General features: G+C 45.3%; 1 protein-coding gene across 7 annotated transcripts in view; it reads left to right on the forward strand.

The window, feature by feature from the left end:
- Window positions 1–21858, forward strand: part of LOC128686940 (glutamate receptor ionotropic, delta-1) — a 135461-nt gene that overhangs the window by 41594 nt on the left and 72009 nt on the right. For all 7 annotated transcript variants that reach the window (XM_070082621.1, XM_070082622.1, XM_070082620.1 and 4 more), the window contains one exon: window positions 6315–6359. The gene's annotated coding sequence lies outside the window, so the exon portion shown is untranslated. The remainder of the gene's footprint in view (window positions 1–6314; window positions 6360–21858) is intronic.

Below are 21858 nucleotides of genomic sequence, written 5' to 3' on the forward strand. Positions count from 1 at the left end.
CGACTAATTAATGAACGTAAGAGAAAACGGCAAGATCAGCACTTTGTAAAAGAAAATGGATATAGTAATATATGGGGTAACTTCCAAAGATTCCGAGTGGCGTTAAGTAAGTAAGTTTATTCAGGTATACACAAATACAGTTACATAGAATTATCATACATAGCAGCATATGTGTAGAGAACCTAGGATAACCCAAAAAAGTCAGACAGAGTGACTTATTTCCATTGGGGTCCTTTTACCTTATTTTTTTTATTATTATTATCACACTGGCCGATTCCCACCAAGGCAGGGTGGCCCGAAAAAGAAAAACTTTCACCATCATTCACTCCATCACTGTCTTGCCAGAAGGGTGCTTTACACTACAGTTTTTAAACTGCAACATTAACACCCCTCCTTCAGAGTGCAGGCACTGTACTTCCCATCTCCAGGACTCAAGTCCGGCCTGCCGGTTTCCCTGAATCCCTTCATAAATGTTACTTTGCTCACACTCCAACAGCACGTCAAGTATTAAAAACTATTTGTCTCCATTCACTCCTATCAAACACGCTCACGCATGCCTGCTGGAAGTCCAAGCCCCTCGCACACAAAACCTCCTTTACCCCCTCCCTCCAACCCTTCCTAGGCCGACCCCTACCCCGCCTTCCTTCCACTACAGACTGATACACTCTTGAAGTCATTCTGTTTCGCTCCATTCTCTCTACATGTCCGAACCACCTCAACAACCCTTCCTCAGCCCTCTGGACAACAGTTTTGGTAATCCCGCACCTCCTTATTATTATAATAATAGGTTATAATATTTTCTTATTATTCTACAATGAAGATATCATCTTATTATCATACTAAAAAGACTATCTACTACACGAGGGTCATTAAGACTATCTACAATACGAGGGTCATTACTAGGAATAAGGTAAAATTTACACGTATTTTAGCTAAAAAATAGAAAATCATTCCCCTCCCTTTCTGTAGCTACATTCATCAGACACCTTTTGGCACTCTTCTTGAACTGGTTCATGCTATGGCTGGCTTTGACATGTGCGGGTAGTCTGTTCTATTCCTTTATTGCTGTACAATAAAAGGTGTTTGACGCCTGGCCACTGACTGTGGGTACTACAAAGTTGTGCTCTCTCCCCCTAGTACTATGATTGCTTTGGTTCCCAATCTTGACAAAATTGACAGCAAGATATTCTGGACACTGTTTGTGAGCAATTTTATAAACATGATTTAGCTTCAGTTGTTTTACTCTGTCTTCAACATTCAGCATATCCAACTGCTGTAATTCATCCTGGCCTACATGTTCTCTTGGTCCCAGCCCCAGGGTGAATCTTACGATTTTGTTCTGGGTGATTTGCAGTCTATCTTTCAGTTTTTTTGTCAAGGCAGAGTACCATGAAGAGCAAGCGTAATCCATATGGCATTGTATAAGGGCTAGACATAGGGTCCTGCGAGCCTCAGTAGGTAGACACTGTGCTTGTCTATACAAGAACTTCAGTCTGGCATTCGCTTTCTTTACTACACTGTTCCCTATCAATTCTCCTGACATGCATGGGTCAAAGGGGATTCCCAGATATTTTACTGATGAAACCAAAGTGATGGGCTCCCCATTACACTGAACATTAAAATTATTTACCCTTCTCAGTTTATGTTTCGTGCCAAAGAGAATGGCTTCAGTTTTCCCTAGGTGTAATGATAGTTTGTTGTCTACTAACCATTTGCTGCAGGACTCCAGTTCCAGTGTTAAACATTAGCAATATCTTGTGGGTCTTTACCTGTCACTAACAGAGCACTGTCATCTGCGTACAGTAGGAGTTTGCACTTGACACTGATAGGCATATCATTGACATAACATAAGAATAATAAGGGACCCAGAATACTACCTTGGGGAACTCCACATGTTATCGGCAGGGGTTCTGATTCCGTTTTGTTGATTTTGACTATTTGTCTCCTGTTGCTAAGGTAGGACTTAAACCAGTCTACAGAACCTATACCGATAGCTTGAAGTTTCTTACATAATATATTGTGGTTGACAGTACCGAAGGCCTTTTGCAGGTCTAAGGTTACCATACCTATGAGGTTCCCTTTTGACATTTCAGTTCTCAGGTAATCCATCAAATTAATAAGGGAGGTGTCGGTTGAGTAGGATCTTCTAAAGCCCGATTGATAGCTATGGAGAATGCTGTTGTCATTAAGGTACTTAACTACTTGAGAATACACCTCCCTCTCCAGAATTTTAGATATTATACTGAGTATACTAACAGGCCTATAGTTGCTTACATCAGATCTATTATTTTTCTTGAAGATAGGAGTAACTCTGGCCTCCTTGAACCCCTCCGGTACGGTATTAATGGTGATTGATAGATTTATTATGTGAGCAATAGGGATTGACAGTTCAGAAGCACCATCTTTTAGGAACTTAGACGGGATGTTATCAGGGCCTGTGCTCTTAGTTGGGTTTAACCTGCTTAGTTCTTTTTGAATGAAGTCATGAGATACACTTACTAGTTGACAACTGTTTGGGGTAACCCCTTTATTGGTATAGTATGTTTGAAACTTATCAGAGTCTGTGTTAAAGGTATTTGATGCAGCTGGTAGTTTACTTACTAGTGTTGATGCAACAGATGTGTAGTAGGAATTAAAGCAATTTGCCACCTTAGATGTTTCGTGGCATACCTCATTATCGATAGTGAGTACTATGTTAGACCTATCTACTGGCTTATGGCTATACCCCAACTGTTTTAGTTGTTGCCAGAGCTTTCTGGGGTTATGCTTATACTCTTCAATTTTTGAGCAATAGTGCTTTGCCTTTGCTCCTTTTATAAGTCTCTGTACTCTGTTCCTCACCCTTTGGAATTCATTTAGTGCTGCAATATCCTGTCTGTTTGCTTTAAATCTTTTAGCAGCTGGTCTCTGAATTTCATATTATCTAATATCTCAGTAGTCATCCAGGGTTCAGTTCTTCGTTTAATCCTAACCTCTTTAACTGGTGCAATATTATCAAAAATGGTAGTGAACATTGTTTTGAATTTTTCCCAGGCATCGTTTACGTCCCTGCAACTTGTTATCTCTGTCCAGTCACAATTGTGTAGCCTATTTACCAGTGTTTCTTTACTGTAGTTTCTAGTTGACCTCATTTTTATTGTCCTGTGTAGGCCTATCCTATCCCTAGTGATTTTCCTGGTGCAGTAAATGATGAAATGATCACTAAGACCTGTGGTAATGACGCCTGACTGACTAATGTTCTCAGCGCGGTTACAAAGTATGTGGTCAATTATGGTGGCTGAGAACTGTGTGATCCGGGTTGGTGTATTAATTAGTTGGGTGTAGCTATTTAATCCTAGAATTTGCTTATACCTTTTGCATAGCCCGTTATTTTGCTGCTGAAAACAGATATTGAAGTCGCCCAGTATTATTGTCTCGCGTTATACTGTAGTTAGGAGGACACTTGATGTAGACTGTCCCAGTAATATTTCAGTTTATGTAAATGCTTTACCTGAAAGAAAAAAAAACTGTATGAATATATTTACATATGTCAAAACATTAGGTTAAATGAATAATAAATATAACTGTAAATCTCTTCAGGATGACTTGGATAAATTGAGTAAATGGATAATGGAATTTAATGGAGAAAAATGCCATGTAATGGAAATGGCATAGAATGAGGCCCCATGAAGACTGATAAAAGATTGAAGGTGTCAGATAAAGGGACCTGGGAGATCTTATTTAAAAAAAAATGATGTCACGGGTAGATCATATTAAAAGAAATTGTAAGACATGCTGCACTAGCCAGTTATAAAATGGCCAGTTAGAAAAAGGTCCAAACAAGAGCTTCAAAACGGCAGCCAGAGTTAAAAGTATGAGTTATGATGAAGAGTTGATAAGGTCATAAAAGGTCTTGCAAGATCAGATAACTTGCAACAAGGACAAGAAGCCACAGTTGTCAAGTGAGAAAAAAGTGGAGTTGCTGGGATTTTTTTATATTATAAACGCAATAGCCGACCAGTGGAATAAATTACAAAAGGATACAGTAAATGATTCGCTACTGGAAATTAAAAACAATATATGATTTAACATTTCAAACGTGCTTCTCGTGTCTCTTCTTCCTATTTCTATGAAGATGTGTGTAAGTACATGAATGCGCTAGGGTTTTATTTCCTATTTTCACTATGGTGTTTTTTCATACTGCATTATAAAGATCATGCTTGAGACTTACATTATTCTGTAATTTCTCTAATACTGAAGTAGATATGAGTGATTCTGGTTGGTAATAGTGAGCAGGAATTACATGATTGGCTACTTGCAATGTATTTTACAAACGTTCAAACATTAAAATAACCCGGATGTTGCCCATATTTTATTTACCATTGTTGGATTTGGCTGAAATTTGTTTTTAGAATAATCATTAAATCAGGTTCCAAATATCCCCCCTCTCTATTCAAAAGTGTAAGTTTGCTTAACATAAAATTTCCACACTACTGTGCACGGGGCCAGGAGCTGTGAATCGACCCCTACAACCACAACTAGATGAGTACAGTATGTTTACAGGACACTCAGTACTAATTCTCCAGGTCAGCAGTTTCGTCTGCCTTGAAGGGGGTTGTTAGTGTACAGCAGCATTCCAGCCTAGAGAGAGTGAGCAAGCGATTTGAAGAGAATCATCATGGGCTTGGCATCCTAGTTTTGAAGGTTCTCATTATCCATCCTAACATTTTTCTAGAAGATGAGGTATATACACAATTGTTGTGGTCTTTGAAGGTGAGATCCTCTGACATTATCACTCCCAGGTCCTTCACGTTAGTTTTTCGCTCAATTGTTTGGTTAGAATTTGTTTTATACCTTGATACAGTTTTAATTTCCTAAAGTTTTCCATAATTGACTAATCGAAATTTCTCTTCAATGAACTTCATATTGTTTTCTGCGGCCCATTTAAAGATTTGGTTGATGTCTGTTTATAGTCTTGCAGTGTCTTCAACAGAGGATACTATCATGGGAATTCGGACGTCATCCGCAGAGGAAGATACGGGCCTATGGTCTACATCTCTGTCTATTTCAGATAAGAGGATGAGGAACAGAATGGGAGCGAGTACTGTGCCTTGTGAAACAGCTTTTCACTGTAGCTGCTTCAGATTTACTCTGTTTACTATTACTCTTTGTGTTCTACTTGTTAGGAAGTTATAGATCCAATTACCAACTTTTCCTGTTATTCCTTTATCATGCATTTTGTGCACTATTACACCGTGGTCACACTTGTCGAAGGCTTTCGCAAAGTCTGCGTATAGTACAACTGCATTTTGTTTATCTCTAAAGCATCCAGGACCTTATCATAGAGGTCTAGTAGCTGGGACAGGCAGGAGTGTAGCATGCAAAGAGTATGTTACAATTTATTCGGCGTATATCACACCCCTATATAGGCTGCCTCCCAACCAGCAAAGCAGGTGCTAAGGCTTTAACGATCAATAGGGTATCCATCGTTAAATCAGTACCTTCGTTCATTGGCCAATCACAGGCAAGCCTACCAAAGCTGAAGCAACGTGGCTCACTTGTGGTAAGCATTGGCAGACTTGCCAAGCTGCTGGTTGAGCACGGTGCACTCTCTGTGGCTTCTGCTTTGCCATCTGTCACTGTGGTGTACACTTACTGTTCCATCTGTACATATTGTACATAGTGTACATACTTGTATATATCATCTGGTGAAGGAAAATATACTTTATAGTCTACTGTTGAGATTTATTTGCTCCACATTCCCATTACAACCAGGTCTCACAGGCCATTATTTACCTGTGTTCGTAATAAGGAGCGACTCGTGTTGCCCTGGGTTGTGTAACTGATGAGTATCAAGGTGGTTGGCGATCTTGCTTCTTAGAACCATTTCAGAGATTTTTATTTTCAACAGCTAGGCTACTCTTACTACCTAACAAGGTTTAGAGCTTTTTTTGATTAATAATTACTACCTAACATTTTAATCATCTAACTTCTAACTACAATGAATTACTCCTGACGTATTGTATTGTCATTCAATGCCTAAATGTATATTCTAGCACTAGAATTAAGTAGTTGGTAAGGTTTAATATTAATATTACCGAAATGCTTGGCATAGTAAGTGCCTCTCTTTTCTATGTACAATTTGAAATTGTATATATTCATAAATCATATATGTATTAACACTGTAACCAGGCAAAGCCTGGTCATGGATCGAGCCTCGGGGGCGTTGACCCCCAGAACACCCTCCAGGTATACAGGAACTGCAAACCCATTCATTTTAACTTCCATGTATGTTTCATAAGCGATAGATTTTTCATTTCCATTCTCTTTTTCAGGTACCAACTGCTAGGCAGTGACGTGTATCTATCATAAGAAGCAAGGTAAGCAGCTTTACTCTGTTAAAAAATCTTCCTTTCAAATTTCAAATATGTATTTGAAATATTACTGAAACGTACATTGTAGTCTGCATTTTTTGTTGATGCTTCTGTGAATTTAATCCTGGTGTAAAAGGAGTTCAGAATTTTGTAGTTATATACCTGAATTTGACACTCGAAAAATCTTTCCCTGGACTTCCAGTATCGCGTTTTTTTCCTCTTGCAAGGTAAAATTATATGATTACCGGACGTAAACTGGAAAATATTAAGTTATATTAGTCTAGTTTTATATCCATGTAAGTAGGATTCAGATAGGTAATAGTTTCGTTACTTATTTCTATGTTTACAGTCAATTGGGTGAGTGTAAGTGTACATTGGGGTGAATCACAGATATCGAGGGGGGGTCTAGGTTATTTTTTGTGTGTGTGTGATACAAGAGAATTGGTGGTTTTCATGTAGCTAGCTGATGGTGGGGTGTCAGGGACATAAGATGTTTTCTAACCGTAGTTTTGAAAGTGATGGTTATGTCTGCAGTTCTAGAGTTTTCAGGTAGGGTGTTCCAGATTTTAGGTCCTTTTATGTACACTGAATTTTTGTGTAGGTTTAGCCGGACACGGGGAATGTCATAGTGTTTTAGTTCAGGGTTAATATTGGAATTTATGGTTTTGTAAATGTATGTCGAACAGTAGTAAGTGTGGATGTTCTGTACAGTAAGTTCAGATCTTTGAAAAGTGGGGAGGGGGGGATGGGTTGCCTAGTATTGGATTGCATGATAATTCTTACTGCAGTTTTCTGTTGGGTTATTATTGGCTTTAGGTGGGTTGCTGCTGTTGATCCCCAGACACAAACAGCATAGGTGAGGTAGGGATAGATGAGTGAATAGTATAGTGCGAGAAGGGCTGATTGTGGCACGCAGTAACGTATCTTGGAGAGGATCCCAACCGTTTGAGATGCTTTTTTTTTTTTTTTGTTATATGTTGGATATGGGTGCTGATTTTCAGGTTGCTGTCGAGGTGTAGACCCAGGGAAGTGTCCTCATTATGTTTAGCAATAAGAGTGTTGTTGATCTTGATGTTAAGTTGTGCATCACCTGCTCTGTTACCAAACATAATATAGGTTTTGTCAGTGTTAAGTGTGAGTTTATTGGTTGTCATCCAAGTAGATATTTTTTTAGTAGCTCCTCGTTAACAATGGTGTTGAGTGAGGCAAGATTTGGGTGGGAGATGACGTAAGTCGTGTCGTCAGCAAAGAGAATGGGTTTCAGGTGTTGTGATACTTTGGAAAGATCATTGATGTATAAGAGGAAGAGCTGGGGACCAAGAACACTTTCCTGTGGCACTCCAGTATCAAGTGGTCGTGTTGATGAAGCTGTGTCTTTAATGGTGACGTACTGATACCTATTAGTAAGGTAGGATTTGAAATATGCAAGTGTGTGGCCTCTTATGCCATAATGGTCAAGTTTGTGGAGTAGGATGCCGTGGTTTACTGTGTCAAAAGCTTTTCTTAGGTCAGTAAAAAGTCCTAATGAATGTTCCTTATTTGCCAGTGCTGTGTAAAGCAGATCTAGGATTTTTACAATTGCATCGTTTGTGCTTTTATTTTTTTCTGCTGTTATAAACGAACATAATCTCTTGTGCACGAATTCCTCGAAGATTTTGGATAGCAATAGTAAGTTTGATATTGGCCTATAGTTGTTTACATCTGTGGGGTCACCACCTTTATGTATTGGTGTAACCCTTTCTGTCTTGAGTAGTGTCGGGAGTGATAGTTTCTAGTGACTTGTTAAAAGGTAATAAAATAGCATGCGAAAGGACATGGACAGGCAACACTACACAAACACACAATATGTGGAAAATGATTTCCCAAAATTATGCTGTATATATTTTTATAATGTAAATATACCTGATTAATACATTACTATTGCTGTAAAGTGTATTTTAAAGAAGTGAACCGACGGGGAAGCTCTGTGCCTGCGCTGACGAGCAGGGTGGGAGACGCCATTGTTTTTGATTGTGGTACAGGCACGCTAATGAAATGTGCATAATTTTTCGTCGCTCTAGGGGTTATATTGGGCTTAAAACCTCTCAAATAGAAGCCGAAATTGTTGGATTTACAGTCCTGCATAACGTGAGCATTAAGCAGATGGACAGGACAGCTCCAGGAACCCCAGCTAAGTTGTCTGTTTATGTTGAGATTCTGGCCAGTATTTTCTTCATATTTAGACAGGGGGGTATGACACACCATAATCTCCAGACTAATTGGTGAGTCTTATTATTATATATTATCATTCTGTTACCTAAATGTGCATATGTAATCAACGGGCAAACTATTGTGGAAAATTAAATTTACCTGGATGTAACTCATAAGATACATACCAGTAAATGGTAACAAAGATAATTATTCTTTATCAAGGTTACAGAGACAAGTAGGAATTTTAGGACACCTAGGTCGCAAAAAATGTCCCCCTTCGATACCTACCATAATGTCTCTCTCCACAAGTCATTCTGGACCTATATTAATTTCAAATGAAGTATACATCACCAGGAATTCTGGTAAAACATTAATACAAATATGTGGACTGTGTATTAAAATTAATAAATGATTACATATACACATTTAGATAACAGAAGGAGAATTTATAATCATAAGACTCACCAATTAGTCTGGAGATTATGGTGTGTCATACCCCCCTGTCTAAATATGAAGTAAATACTGGCCAGAATCTCAACATAAATAGACAACTTAGCTGGGGTTCCTGGAGCTGTCCTGTCCATCTGCTTAATGCTCACGTTATGCAGGACTGCAATCCAACAATTTCGGCTCCTATTTGAGAGGTTTTAAGCCCAATATAGCCCCTAGAGCGACGAAAATTTATGCACATTTCATTAGCGTGCCTGTACCACATGCAAAAACAATGGCGTCTCCCACCCTGCTCGTCAGCGCAGGCACAGAGCTTAGCCGTCGGTTCACTTCTTTAAAATACACTTTAGAGCAATAGTAATGTATTAATCAGGTATATTTACATTATAAAAATATATACAGCATAATTTTGGGAAATTATTTTCACACAATACTTAGCCAGGTTATCATATTCGCAAGTTTGTAGTCACAAAGATTCTTGGAATTTTTACACTCCATAATTATCTTCGTTTAGAACATGTGTTCCAGAGGTTGCTTCTCAGTCACTGAATGAAAATACGTATATATACATTTTTTCAAATAAACCGTAGCTTATAGTTGTTAGAATAAGTAAGTAAGCAAGTAAGTTTATTCAGGTATACACAAATACAGTTACATAGAATTATCATACATAGCAGCATATGTGTAGAGAACCTGGGATAACCCAAAAAAGTCAGACAGAGTGACTTATTTCCATTGGGGTCCTTTTACCTTATTATTATAATATAAAGTTTATAATATTTTCTTATTATTCTATAATGAAGATAACATCTTATTATCATACTAAAAAGACTATCTACTACACGAGGGTCATTAAGACTATCTACAATACGAGGGTCATTACTAGGAATAAGGTAAAATTTACACGTATGTTAGATAAAAAATAGAAAATCATTCCCCTCCCTTTCTGTAGCTACATTCATCAGACACCTTTTGGCACTCTTCTTGAACTGGTTCATGCTATGACTGGCTTTGACATGTGCGGGTAGTCTGTTCCATTCCTTTATTGCTGTACAATAAGAGGTGTTTGGAACAGACTACCCGCACATGTCAAAGCCAGTCATTTGAATTTGAAGATGAAACTACAGCAGTAACTTTGAGTTTTATAAAGCTGAATGACTTGGCAAAAGCTTAAGAGTGAATTAGCTAGCCTCTGTGAATTAAATTTCATGACTGTATCTGTACAACAACTTCTCCGCCAGCAAACGCATCAAAAATTTAATCCACAAATTCTCAAGTGTTAGATTGCAAAGCTTAGCACTTTTATCAGTTATGAAGGAATTATTGCGAAGCAGTTAAAGAAAGTAGGAACTGTGAGTCATTGATCTTTTACTGGAAGGCAAGAATGTCACTGAACATTGTATCAGTAACAGCAAATTCTGATTAATGTTCATATTTCGACTCTATATAAAAAAAAACCTTGGAAGTGTCATATGATTACCTCTGTGTCCTAGACGATGTTGCTTCTAGGTAAACAGAAGAGATGTTAGGAAACTTGTCCAGGCTTATTACTTACCCAGGGATGAACCTCCTGGATCCTGCAGATGTAAGCCCGAGATGCTGCCTCTTGGATCTCCCGGTACCAGATGATGCTATAATAATATTATTATCATTGGAAAAAATTGTATTACAATAACTATAAAAAAATAATTATAATGTAAAATATACATATATCAAAAGAAAATTTTTTAGTGTTGTAATGTTTTCCCCACAAGAAATGTGAAAATATTATAAGAAGACCCGAAAGGTACCATTTTATCTTAGTACAGTGACCTTTTGCAGATTAAAATCGTGTGTGACGTAGCTGGGATAGGTCAGGTGACTAAGACCTGTGTCAGGTCACACTGTTGTTGTTAACCAATGAACCACTGCTGCTGAAAGTGTTAAGAACAAGCAGGACTCTCCGGGAGTCTAATGGATATAATCAGAATTTTGAGGGGTAAGCCAGTGGAAGGCCTCGGTCAGATGACCAAAAGCTCCAGCTGTGACTTAACCTAACAAACCTTACCTAATTCTCCGGGGGGAAAAAGAATGCTGTGAACACCTCCCGACACAAAATTGGGCTTTGGTTCAAAAAATTCTTTGTTTCATTTTGCTTCGTTTGCAGGTTAATTTTGCCTTGAAAATTATTTTTTTGACTTTAGTAAATGACGAATTGTAAGGACACATCTTCCAGCATCCAATTATAACTCAGTTTTAACAGATAAACAGAGAAGTGTGTATGTACTCAGGCTTTAATCTCTATTTTTGAGAATAAAATCTAAACTGGTGGTGAACCAGTTACATTGAGCCGCAATGCTCCTTTATATTAGTCAGTTAACCAACAAATAACAGTAATAAACGCATATATATATGTGTGTGTGTGTGTGTGTGTAAGGACTGAGAGGTGCGTATCTTGTAGTTTAAGTGGTGTTGAGCAGGTCACATTCAACCTTAACTGTCATTACAGGGAACCTAAAGACTAAACCTCAGTATGGGACAGTAATGGAGGTAAAATAGTAACTTTTCGATTCTTATGACCAGAGTCTTTGGTAAGATGGGTAAGGAAGAAGGATGGGTAAAGATAGAAATATTGGAAAAGGGTGGGAGTGAGGTAGGATGTAAAAGGTAAGTGACACAACCACTTTGGTGCAATTTAATTATTCACAACACACTGTTGGTCACTTTGCTCAGTTCCACTTAACTTTTACCCTACCACTTAGCTAGGCTCTTCGGTCTTATTAGGAATAACAGTACACAAAATGAATACTTTCACAACATTATAATTTATAAATACTTAAATAATATGAAGGTATATTTGGTTACTGAAAAAGGAATCTGATCCTGTGAAATATCTGGGAAGATATAACACCAGCGGCGGGAATACATTTGACTGTCTATAAAACTGAATAACAATTTGCTCAAGAGTAACTTTGAGCCCATTTTTCACAGGAAAGTTCCAGCAGATTTATATAAAGTAGCCGGGTCTTTCAGCATGGTTGCTACCCCCTCAAGTCCTCAGTTAAACCTGTGTTGTGAGTATAGACGAATAACCCGCACATAGAGAAAAGCTTATGGCCCCGTTGGGTCCGACCTGGACCATTGATAAGTCACACTAACACACGATGGTGAGGGAGCTCCCTCACTCTCGTGTCTTAGTGTGACTTGTAAATGGTCCAGGTCCGAGTAAACGTCATCACAAGCTTCTCTCTACGTGTGGGTTACTTCCATATCTCAGAAAACACGTTAAACTGAGACAAGTCTTAAAACCTCACAGAATGACCCAGTTATGGGTTATTAAACGAGGAATTAAAAGAATGTGATTATTGTTATAATAAAAAAGAAGAACTAAACATATTGTGAGATACTAAAAATAATTATTTTTATAAATTTATATAAATGATACATTGTAATTATACGTATTTTGCAGTAACTCTCGTATCACCTGATTTTGCTTAATAAAAATAACTTATAAGTACTTAAACTTGTTTAAATTTAATCATATCTTGCCAAAATATTGGGTAATATATATAATTCCAAACCAGTTATAAACTACTTTCTAATATTTGTGACTGAATTCATGTCTACATAAATAATTAATTAATAATGTAACCAGATATAACAATGTAAGTAGTTTATTTCACTGTAACTTGTTAGTTATCAAAACTTGGGGGCCCAATTTTTGGTCCAATTATGTGCCTCTGTAATTTTTTGCCCCTCAAGGGAGGTTCCTTGACGTTGGTGAGGGGCTCTTGATCTAGGGAATTGGATCTGTGCTCCGGTTCCCTGAATTGAACCTGAATACCTTCCATCCCCCCACATGCGCTGTATAATCCTACGAGTTTAGCGCTCCCCATGATTATAATAATAATAATTATAATGTAATTTTTTGACTACCACCCACACCACGGGTATGGTGTCTATAATAAATATATTAAACTAAAATTAACTACAGAATCTATCCTTGTTTAGCAAAATACTAAACTCAAGCTAGAGATTATATCAAGAATACATACACGAAGGAGACTGTAAATTATGATGGATTTTTGGTTCGACATAGATTATTAACAAGTCATACAGAATTTTGACTAACAATCTGGTGGGTCATGAGTGGAGTGGACTGCTGGTGGGTCATGAGTGGAGTGGACTGCTGGTGGGTCATGAGTGGAGTGGACTGCTGGTGGGTCATGAGTGGAGTGGACTGCTGGTGGGTCATGAGTGGAGTGGACTGCTGGTGGGTCATGGGTAATTGGACTGCTGGTGGGTCATGAGTGGAGTGGACTGCTGGTGGGTCATGAGTGGAGTGGACTGCTGGTGGGTCATGAGTGGAGTGGACTGTTGGTGGGTCATGGGTGGAGTGGACTGCTGGTGGGTCATGAGTGGAGTGGACTGCTGGTGGGTCATGAGTGGAGTGGACTGCTGGTGGGTCATGAGTGGAGTGGACTGCTGGTGGGTCATGAGTGGAGTGGACTGCTGGTGGGTCATGAGTGGAGTGGACTGCTGGTGGGTCATGAGTGGAGTGGACTGCTGGTGGGTCATGAGTGGAGTGGACTGCTGGTGGGTCATGAGTGGAGTGGACTGCTGGTGGGTCATGAGTGGAGTGGACTGCTGGTGGGTCATGAGTGGAGTGGACTGCTGGTGGGTCATGAGTGGAGTGGACTGCTGGTGGGTCATGAGTGGAGTGGACTGTTGGTGGGTCATGGGTGGAGTGGACTGCTGGTGGGTCATGAGTGGAGTGGACTGCTGGTGGGTCATGAGTGGAGTGGACTGCTGGTGGGTCATGAGTGGAGTGGACTGCTGGTGGGTCATGAGTGGAGTGGACTGCTGGTGGGTCATGAGTGGAGTGGACTGCTGGTGGGTCATGAGTGGAGTGGACTGATGGTGGGTCATGAGTGGAGTGGACTGCTAGTGGGTCATGAGTGGAGTGGACTGCTGGTGGGTCATGAGTGGAGTGGACTGCTGGTGGGTCATGAGTGGAGTGGACTGCTGGTGGGTCATGAGTGGAGTGGACTGTTGGTGGGTCATGGGTGGAGTGGACTGCTGGTGGGTCATGAGTGGAGTGGACTGCTGGTGGGTCATGAGTGGAGTGGACTGCTGGTGGGTCATGAGTGGAGTGGACTGCTGGTGGGTCATGAGTGGAGTGGACTGCTGGTGGGTCATGAGTGGAGTGGACTGCTGGTGGGTCATGAGTGGAGTGGACTGTTGGTGGGTCATGGGTGGAGTGGACTGCTGGTGGGTCATGAGTGGAGTGGACTGCTGGTGGGTCATGAGTGGAGTGGACTGCTGGTGGGTCATGAGTGGAGTGGACTGCTGGTGGGTCATGAGTGGAGTGGACTGCTGGTGGGTCATGAGTGGAGTGGACTGCTGGTGGGTTATGAGTGGAGTGGACTGCTGGTGGGTCATGAGTGGAGTGGACTGCTGGTGGGTCATGAGTGGAGTGGACTGCTGGTGGGTCATGAGTGGAGTGGACTGCTGGTGGGTCATGAGTGGAGTGGACTGTTGGTGGGTCATGGGTGGAGTGGACTGCTGGTGGGTCATGAGTGGAGTGGACTGCTGGTGGGTCATGAGTGGAGTGGACTGCTGGTGGGTCATGAGTGGAGTGGACTGCTGGTGGGTCATGAGTGGAGTGGACTGCTGGTGGGTCATGAGTGGAGTGGACTGCTGGTGGGTCATGAGTGGAGTGGACTGATGGTGGGTCATGAGTGGAGTGGACTGCTGGTGGGTCATGAGTGGAGTGGACTGCTGGTGGGTCATGAGTGGAGTGGACTGCTGGTGGGTCATGAGTGGAGTGGACTGCTGGTGGGTCATGAGTGGAGTGGACTGTTGGTGGGTCATGGGTGGAGTGGACTGCTGGTGGGTCATGAGTGGAGTGGACTGCTGGTGGGTCATGAGTGGAGTGGACTGCTGGTGGGTCATGAGTGGAGTGGACTGCTGGTGGGTCATGAGTGGAGTGGACTGCTGGTGGGTCATGAGTGGAGTGGACTGCTGGTGGGTCATGAGTGGAGTGGACTGTTGGTGGGTCATGGGTGGAGTGGACTGCTGGTGGGTCATGAGTGGAGTGGACTGCTGGTGGGTCATGAGTGGAGTGGACTGCTGGTGGGTCATGAGTGGAGTGGACTGCTGGTGGGTCATGAGTGGAGTGGACTGCTGGTGGGTCATGAGTGGAGTGGACTGCTGGTGGGTCATGAGTGGAGTGGACTGCTGGTGGGTCATGAGTGGAGTGGACTGCTGGTGGGTCATGAGTGGAGTGGACTGCTGGTGGGTCATGAGTGGAGTGGACTGCTGGTGGGTCATGAGTGGAGTGGACTGCTGGTGGGTCATGAGTGGAGTGGACTGCTGGTGGGTCATGAGTGGAGTGGACTGCTGGTGGGTCATGAGTGGAGTGGACTGCTGGTGGGTCATGAGTGGAGTGGACTGCTGGTGGGTCATGAGTGGAGTGGACTGCTGGTGGGTCATGAGTGGAGTGGACTGCTGGTGGGTCATGAGTGGAGTGGACTGCTGGTGGGTCATGAGTGGAGTGGACTGTTGGTGGGTCATGGGTGGAGTGGACTGCTGGTGGGTCATGAGTGGAGTGGACTGCTGGTGGGTCATGAGTGGAGTGGACTGTTGGTGGGTCATGGGTGGAGTGGACTGCTGGTGGGTCATGAGTGGAGTGGACTGCTGGTGGGTCATGAGTGGAGTGGACTGCTGGTTGGTCATGGGTGGAGTGGACTGCTGGTGGGTCATGAGTGGAGTGGACTGCTGGTGGGTCATGAGTGGAGTGGACTGCTAGTGGGTCATGAGTGGAGTGGACTGCTGGTGGGTCATGAGTGGAGTGGACTGCTGGTGGGTCATGAGTGGAGTGGACTGCTGGTGGGTCATGAGTGGAGTGGACTGCTGGTGGGTCATGAGTGGAGTGGACTGCTGGTGGGTCATGAGTGGAGTGGACTGCTGGTGGGTCATGAGTGGAGTGGACTGTTGGTGGGTCATGGGTGGAGTGGACTGCTGGTGGGTCATGAGTGGAGTGGACTGCTGGTGGGTCATGAGTGGAGTGGACTGTTGGTGGGTCATGGGTGGAGTGGACTGCTGGTGGGTCATGAGTGGAGTGGACTGCTGGTGGGTCATGAGTGGAGTGGACTGCTGGTGGGTCATGAGTGGAGTGGACTGCTGGTGGGTCATGAGTGGAGTGGACTGCTGGTGGGTCATGAGTGGAGTGGACTGCTGGTGGGTCATGAGTGGAGTGGACTGCTGGTGGGTCATGAGTGGAGTGGACTGCTGGTGGGTCATGAGTGGAGTGGACTGATGGTGGGTCATGGGTGGAGTGGACTGCTTGTGGGTCATGAGTGGAGTGGACTGCTGGTGGGTCATGAGTGGAGTGGACTGCTGGTGGGTCATGGGTGGAGTGGACTGCTTGTGGGTCATGAGTGGAGTGGACTGCTGGTGGGTCATGAGTGGAGTGGACTGCTGGTGGGTCATGAGTGGAGTGGACTGCTGGTGGGTCATGAGTGGAGTGGACTGCTGGTGGGTCATGAGTGGAGTGGAGTGCTGGTGCGTCATGGGTGGAGTGGACTGCTTGTGGGTCATGAGTGGAGTGGACTGCTGGTGGGTCATGAGTGGAGTGGACTGCTGGTGGGCCATGAGTGGAGTGGACTGCTGGTGGGTCATGAGTGGAGTGGACTGCTGGTGGGTCATGGGTGGAGTGGACTGCTGGTGGGTCATGAGTGGAGTGGACTGCTGGTGGGTCATGAGTGGATTGAACTGCTGGTGGGTCATGAGTGGAGTGGACTGCTGGTGGGTCATGAGTGGAGTGGACTGCTGGTGGGTCCTGAGTGGAGTGGACTGCTGGTGGGTCATGAGTGGAGTGGACTGCTGGTGGGTCATGAGTGGAGTGGACTGCTGGTGGGTCATGGGTGGAGTGGACTGCTTGTGGGTCATGAGTGGAGTGGACTGCTGGTGGGTCATGAGTGGAGTGGACTGCTGGTGGGTCATGAGTGGAGTGGACTGCTGGTGGGTCATGAGTGGAGTGGACTGCTTGTGGGTCATGAGTGGAGTGGACTGCTGGTGGGTCATGAGTGGAGTGGACTGCTGGTGGGTCATGGGTGGAGTGGACTGCTGGTGGGTCATGAGTGGAGTGGACTCTTGGTGGGTCACGAGTGGAGTGGACTGCTGGTGGGTCACGAGTGGAGTGGACTGCTGGTGGGTCATGAGTGGAGTGGACTGCTGGTGGGTCATGGGTGGAGTGGACTGCTGGTGGGTCATGAGTGGAGTGGACTGCTGGTGGGTCATGAGTGGAGTGGACTGCTCGTGGATCATGAGTGGAGTGGACTGCTGGTGGGTCATGAGTGGAGTGGACTGCTGGTGGGTCATGAGTGGAGTGGACTGCTGGTGGGTCATGAGTGGAGTGGACTGCTGGTGGGTCATGAGTGGAGTGGACTGCTGGTGGGTCATGAGTGGAGTGGACTGCTGGTGGGTCATGGGTGGAGTGGACTGCTTGTGGGTCATGAGTGGAGTGGACTGCTGGTGGGTCATGAGTGGAGTGGACTGCTGGTGGGTCATGAGTGGAGTGGACTGCTGGTGGGTCATGAGTGGAGTGGACTGCTGGTGGGTCATGAGTGGAGTTGACTGCTGGTGGGTCATGAGTGGAGTGGACTGCTGGTGGGTCATGAGTGGAGTGGACTGCTGGTGGGTCATGAGTGGAGTGGACTGCTGGTGGGTCATGGGTGGAGTGGACTGCTGGTGGGTCATGAGTGGAGTGGACTGCTGGTGGGTCATGAGTGGAGTGGACTGCTGGTGGGTCATGAGTGGAGTGGACTGTTGGTGGGTCATGAGTGGAGTGGACTGCCGGTGGGTCATGAGTGGAGTGGACTGCTGGTGGGTCATGAGTGGAGTGGACTGCTGGTGGGTCATGAGTGAAGTGGACTGCAGGTGGGTCATGAGTGGAGTGGACTGCTGGTGGGTCATGAGTGGAGTGGACTGCTGGTGGGTCATGAGTGGAGTGGACTGCTGGTGGGTCATGAGTGGAGTGGACTGTTGGTGGGTCATGAGTGGAGTGGACTGCTGGTGGGTCATGAGTGGAGTGGACTGCTGGTGGGTCATGAGTGGAGTGGATTGCTGGTGGGTCATGGGTGGAGTGGACTGCTGGTGGGTCATGAGTGGAGTGGACTGCTGGTGGGTCATGAGTGGAGTGGACTGCTGGTGGGTCATGAGTGGAGTGGATTGCTGGCGGGTCATGAGTGGAGTGGACTGCTGGTGGGTCATGAGCGGAGTGGACTGCTGGTGGGTCATGAGTGGAGTGGACTGCTGGTGGGTCATGGGTGGAGTGGACTGCTGGTGGGTCATGAGCGGAGTGGACTGCTGGTGGGTCATGAGTGGAGTGGACTGCTGGTGGGTCATGGGTGGAGTGGACTGCTGGTGGGTCATGAGTGGAGTGGACTGCTGGTGGGTCATGAGTGGAGTGGACTGCTGGTGGGTCATGAGTGGAGTGGACTGCTGGTGGGTCATGGGTGGAGTGGACTGCTGGTGGGTCATGAGTGGAGTGGACTTCTGGTGGGTCATGAGTGGAGTGGACTGCTGGTGGGTCATGAGTGGAGTGGACTGCTGGTGGGTCATGAGTGGAGTGGACTGCTGGTGGGTAATGAGTGGAGTGGACTGCTGGTGGGTCATGAGTGGAGTGGACTGCTGGCGGGTCATGAGTGGAGTGGACTGCTGGTGGGTCATGAGTGGAGTGGACTGCTGGTGGGTCATGAGTGGAGTGGACTGCTGGTGGGTCATGAGTGGAGTGGACTGCTGGTGGGTCATGAGTGGAGTGGACTGCTGGTGGGTCATGGGTGGAGTGGACTGCTGGTGGGTCATGAGTGGAGTGGACTGCTGGTGGGTCATGAGTGGAGTGGACTGCTGGTGGGTCATGAGTGGAGTGGACTGCTGGTGGGCCATGAGTGGAGTGGACTGCTGGTGGGTCATGAGTGGAGTGGACTGCTGGTGGGTCATGAGTGGAGTGGACTGCTGGTGGGTCATGAGTGGAGTGGACTGTTGGTGGGTCATGGGTGGAGTGGACTGCTGGTGGGTCATGAGTGGAGTGGACTGCTGGTGGGTCATGAGTGGAGTGGACTGCTGGTGGGTCATGAGTGGAGTGGACTGCTGGTGGGTCATGAGTGGAGTGGACTGCTGGTGGGTCATGAGTGGAGTGGACTGCTGGTGGGTCATGAGTGGAGTGGACTGCTGGTGGGTCATGAGTGGAGTGGACTGTTGGTGGGTCATGAGTGGAGTGGACTGCTGGTGGGTCATGAGTGGAGTGGACTGCTGGTGGGTCATGAGTGGAGTGGACTGCTGGCGGGTCATGAGTGCAGTGGACTGCTGGTGGGTCATGAGTGCAGTGGACTGCTGGTGGGTCATGAGTGGAGTGGACTGCTGGTGGGTCATGAGTGGAGTGGACTGCTGGTGGGTCATGAGTGGAGTGGACTGCTGGTGGGTCATGAGTGGAGTGGACTGCTGGTGGGTCATGAGTGGAGTGGACTACTGGTGGGTCATGAGTGGAGTGGACTGCTGGTGGGTCATGAGTGGAGTGGACTGCTGGTGGGTCATGAGTGGAGTGGACTGCTGGTGGGTCATGAGTGGAGTGGACTGCTGGTGGGTCATGAGTGGAGTGGACTGCTGGTGGGTCATGAGTGGAGTGGACTGCTGGTGGGTCATGAGTGGAGTGGACTGCTGGTGGGTCATGAGTGGAGTGGACTACTGGTGGGTCATGAGTGGAGTGGACTGCTGGTGGGTCATGAGTGGAGTGGACTGCTGGTGGGTCATGAGTGGAGTGGACTGCTGGTGGGTCATGAGTGGAGTGGACTGCTGGTGGGTCATGAGTGGAGTGGACTACTGGTGGGTCATGAGTGGAGTGGACTGCTGGTGGGTCATGAGTGGAGTGAGCGGCTGTAGTTAAAGGATCTGATGGGACGGTGATGAATCGTTAAGATTTTCATTACTTCTGCTGATGGTGCGGTGTCAGGAAAAGTGAAGCTGGGAAAGCTGTTGAGGCGGAGAAACTCATTGATTGTGAAGTTGAGGGTTTCAGTGGAGGTAATGTTTTGCATGTGGGCTTAGATCTCGGTGTGTGCACCGTCTGGGAGTGTTGGAATAGTCTTGGTAATAGAGACAGGTTGTTGTAATACTTTAAGAATCTTCTTGGTCTCAGCCTGAAGTCGAGCGATGGCCTTATAGTCTGACGTCTTGATACAGTTGAACTTCTTTTGGTCTTGAAGCTTTTTCTTCTTAACGATCGTTTTTCCTATTGTGGTACATGGCTGCAAGAGTGTGGTGGTTACTTCTGCAATCGAGACATTTCGGCAGAGGTTGAAGTGCAGTCTTTATGTCCTTCATTGCAGCAGTTAGTGCAATTTTTTTTCTCCTTCACTGGGCAGTTCTTGACGGCGTGTGTGTGTACGACTTGCAGTTCCAACATGGGGTAATTTGATGGTATCCGGCTATATATTCCTGATATTCACATGGTAATATGAGATTCGTGGTCCATCGTTAATTGCTTGTGAAGCCATGGAGACTTCAGTGAAACTGATTTTGAGCGTCGATGTGGCGGCAGGAATTTTAGTGATCATGTCGATTGTGCCCCTATTATTTTGATCTTCAATCAGACATTTCACGTCAACAGTTGACTGGCTAGTGATGTCTGCAGTAACACCGATTTCTTGGCCCTTAGAGCTGGAGATGATGCTACTTCAAAGCCACGGTTCTTGAGTAAATTCTTAGCAGAGGTAATAATGATCTTGTCGGCTTCAGTGTCACTGAAGCAGTCTGCGATGAAAGTGTTCTTGCAACTGAAGAGGTTGGAGAGCTTCACTGTCTAATGGTGGTCAGGAGCGTTGCCAAGGTTTTCGTTGTCATATTCAAGATAGTCCCATGAAGTGGGCGATGAGCACAATGTGCGCCAACACATGTACTTTTCCTCTTCAAGGGGGTGCTCCTTGGCGTGGTGAAGAGGCTCTTTGTCTGAGGGATTAGACCTTTTGGTCTCCTTCCTCAGACCGAACCGAATTACCCCTAATCCCCCCTTCCCTATCTCCTCCTCCCCATCCCCTCTTTTTCCCTTTCCTCCTCTCCCCATCCCTCCCTTATCCCCTTCCTATTTTCAACCTTCGGATTTCTTCCCACAGGCACTCTAGTTCCTAGGTAGGGGGAAGGGTACCGGGGTCCATCCTATTCCGTTGAGGTCCGTGGTGGTGTAGTTTGCCGTGGAATCTGGATCGCTTGGGGACGTCCTACTCCCTCTCCGGTCTCCCAAGGGGTGACTTTGGGTGTCTTTCGGGTGATGGGTGTATCTCTGGAAGCTGTCTTTCAGATTCCAGGGAGTGGTGGCTGAAGGAGGTATGCTTTGTGGCGGGTATCCAACCTCCCTCTCTTTTGTCCACCGAGGTGGCTCAGTAGATGTGAGGTTGCTATCCCAGATTGCTGGTTTACCGGCATGAAGGGTAGGGTATAGTACAGGTTTCATTCCACATATGCACTACTGGTGGTGCTGGGGTCCTCTTGGGTGCGGAGGGGGATTTACGTCCCTTTCATTCCTTCTAGGAGCTATCCCTCCACGTTCCCCCCTTTTTTCCTTTTTTCTTTTTCTTTTTTACTTTATTTTTTCTATAAAAACAAAAAGAAAGAGGCGATATAACCATGGAGTCCCATGAAACAGCTCCCCCCAGGCCTCTTTCTGCTATTACACCTTGTTCCGACCCTACCTAGTTATTTATCCACTCTTCAAACATTTCTAATGCCCCTGTACCACCTGCTGGTGTCGTTTCATCACCCGCTCCAGGTACCAGGGTTCCGCCTGACTCCTTTGATACATCTGACCTCCGCACTTTTGACCATGCTT

This window comes from Cherax quadricarinatus, chromosome 7 (assembly GCF_038502225.1).
Source record: "Cherax quadricarinatus isolate ZL_2023a chromosome 7, ASM3850222v1, whole genome shotgun sequence".
NCBI lineage: Eukaryota > Metazoa > Arthropoda > Malacostraca > Decapoda > Parastacidae > Cherax > Cherax quadricarinatus.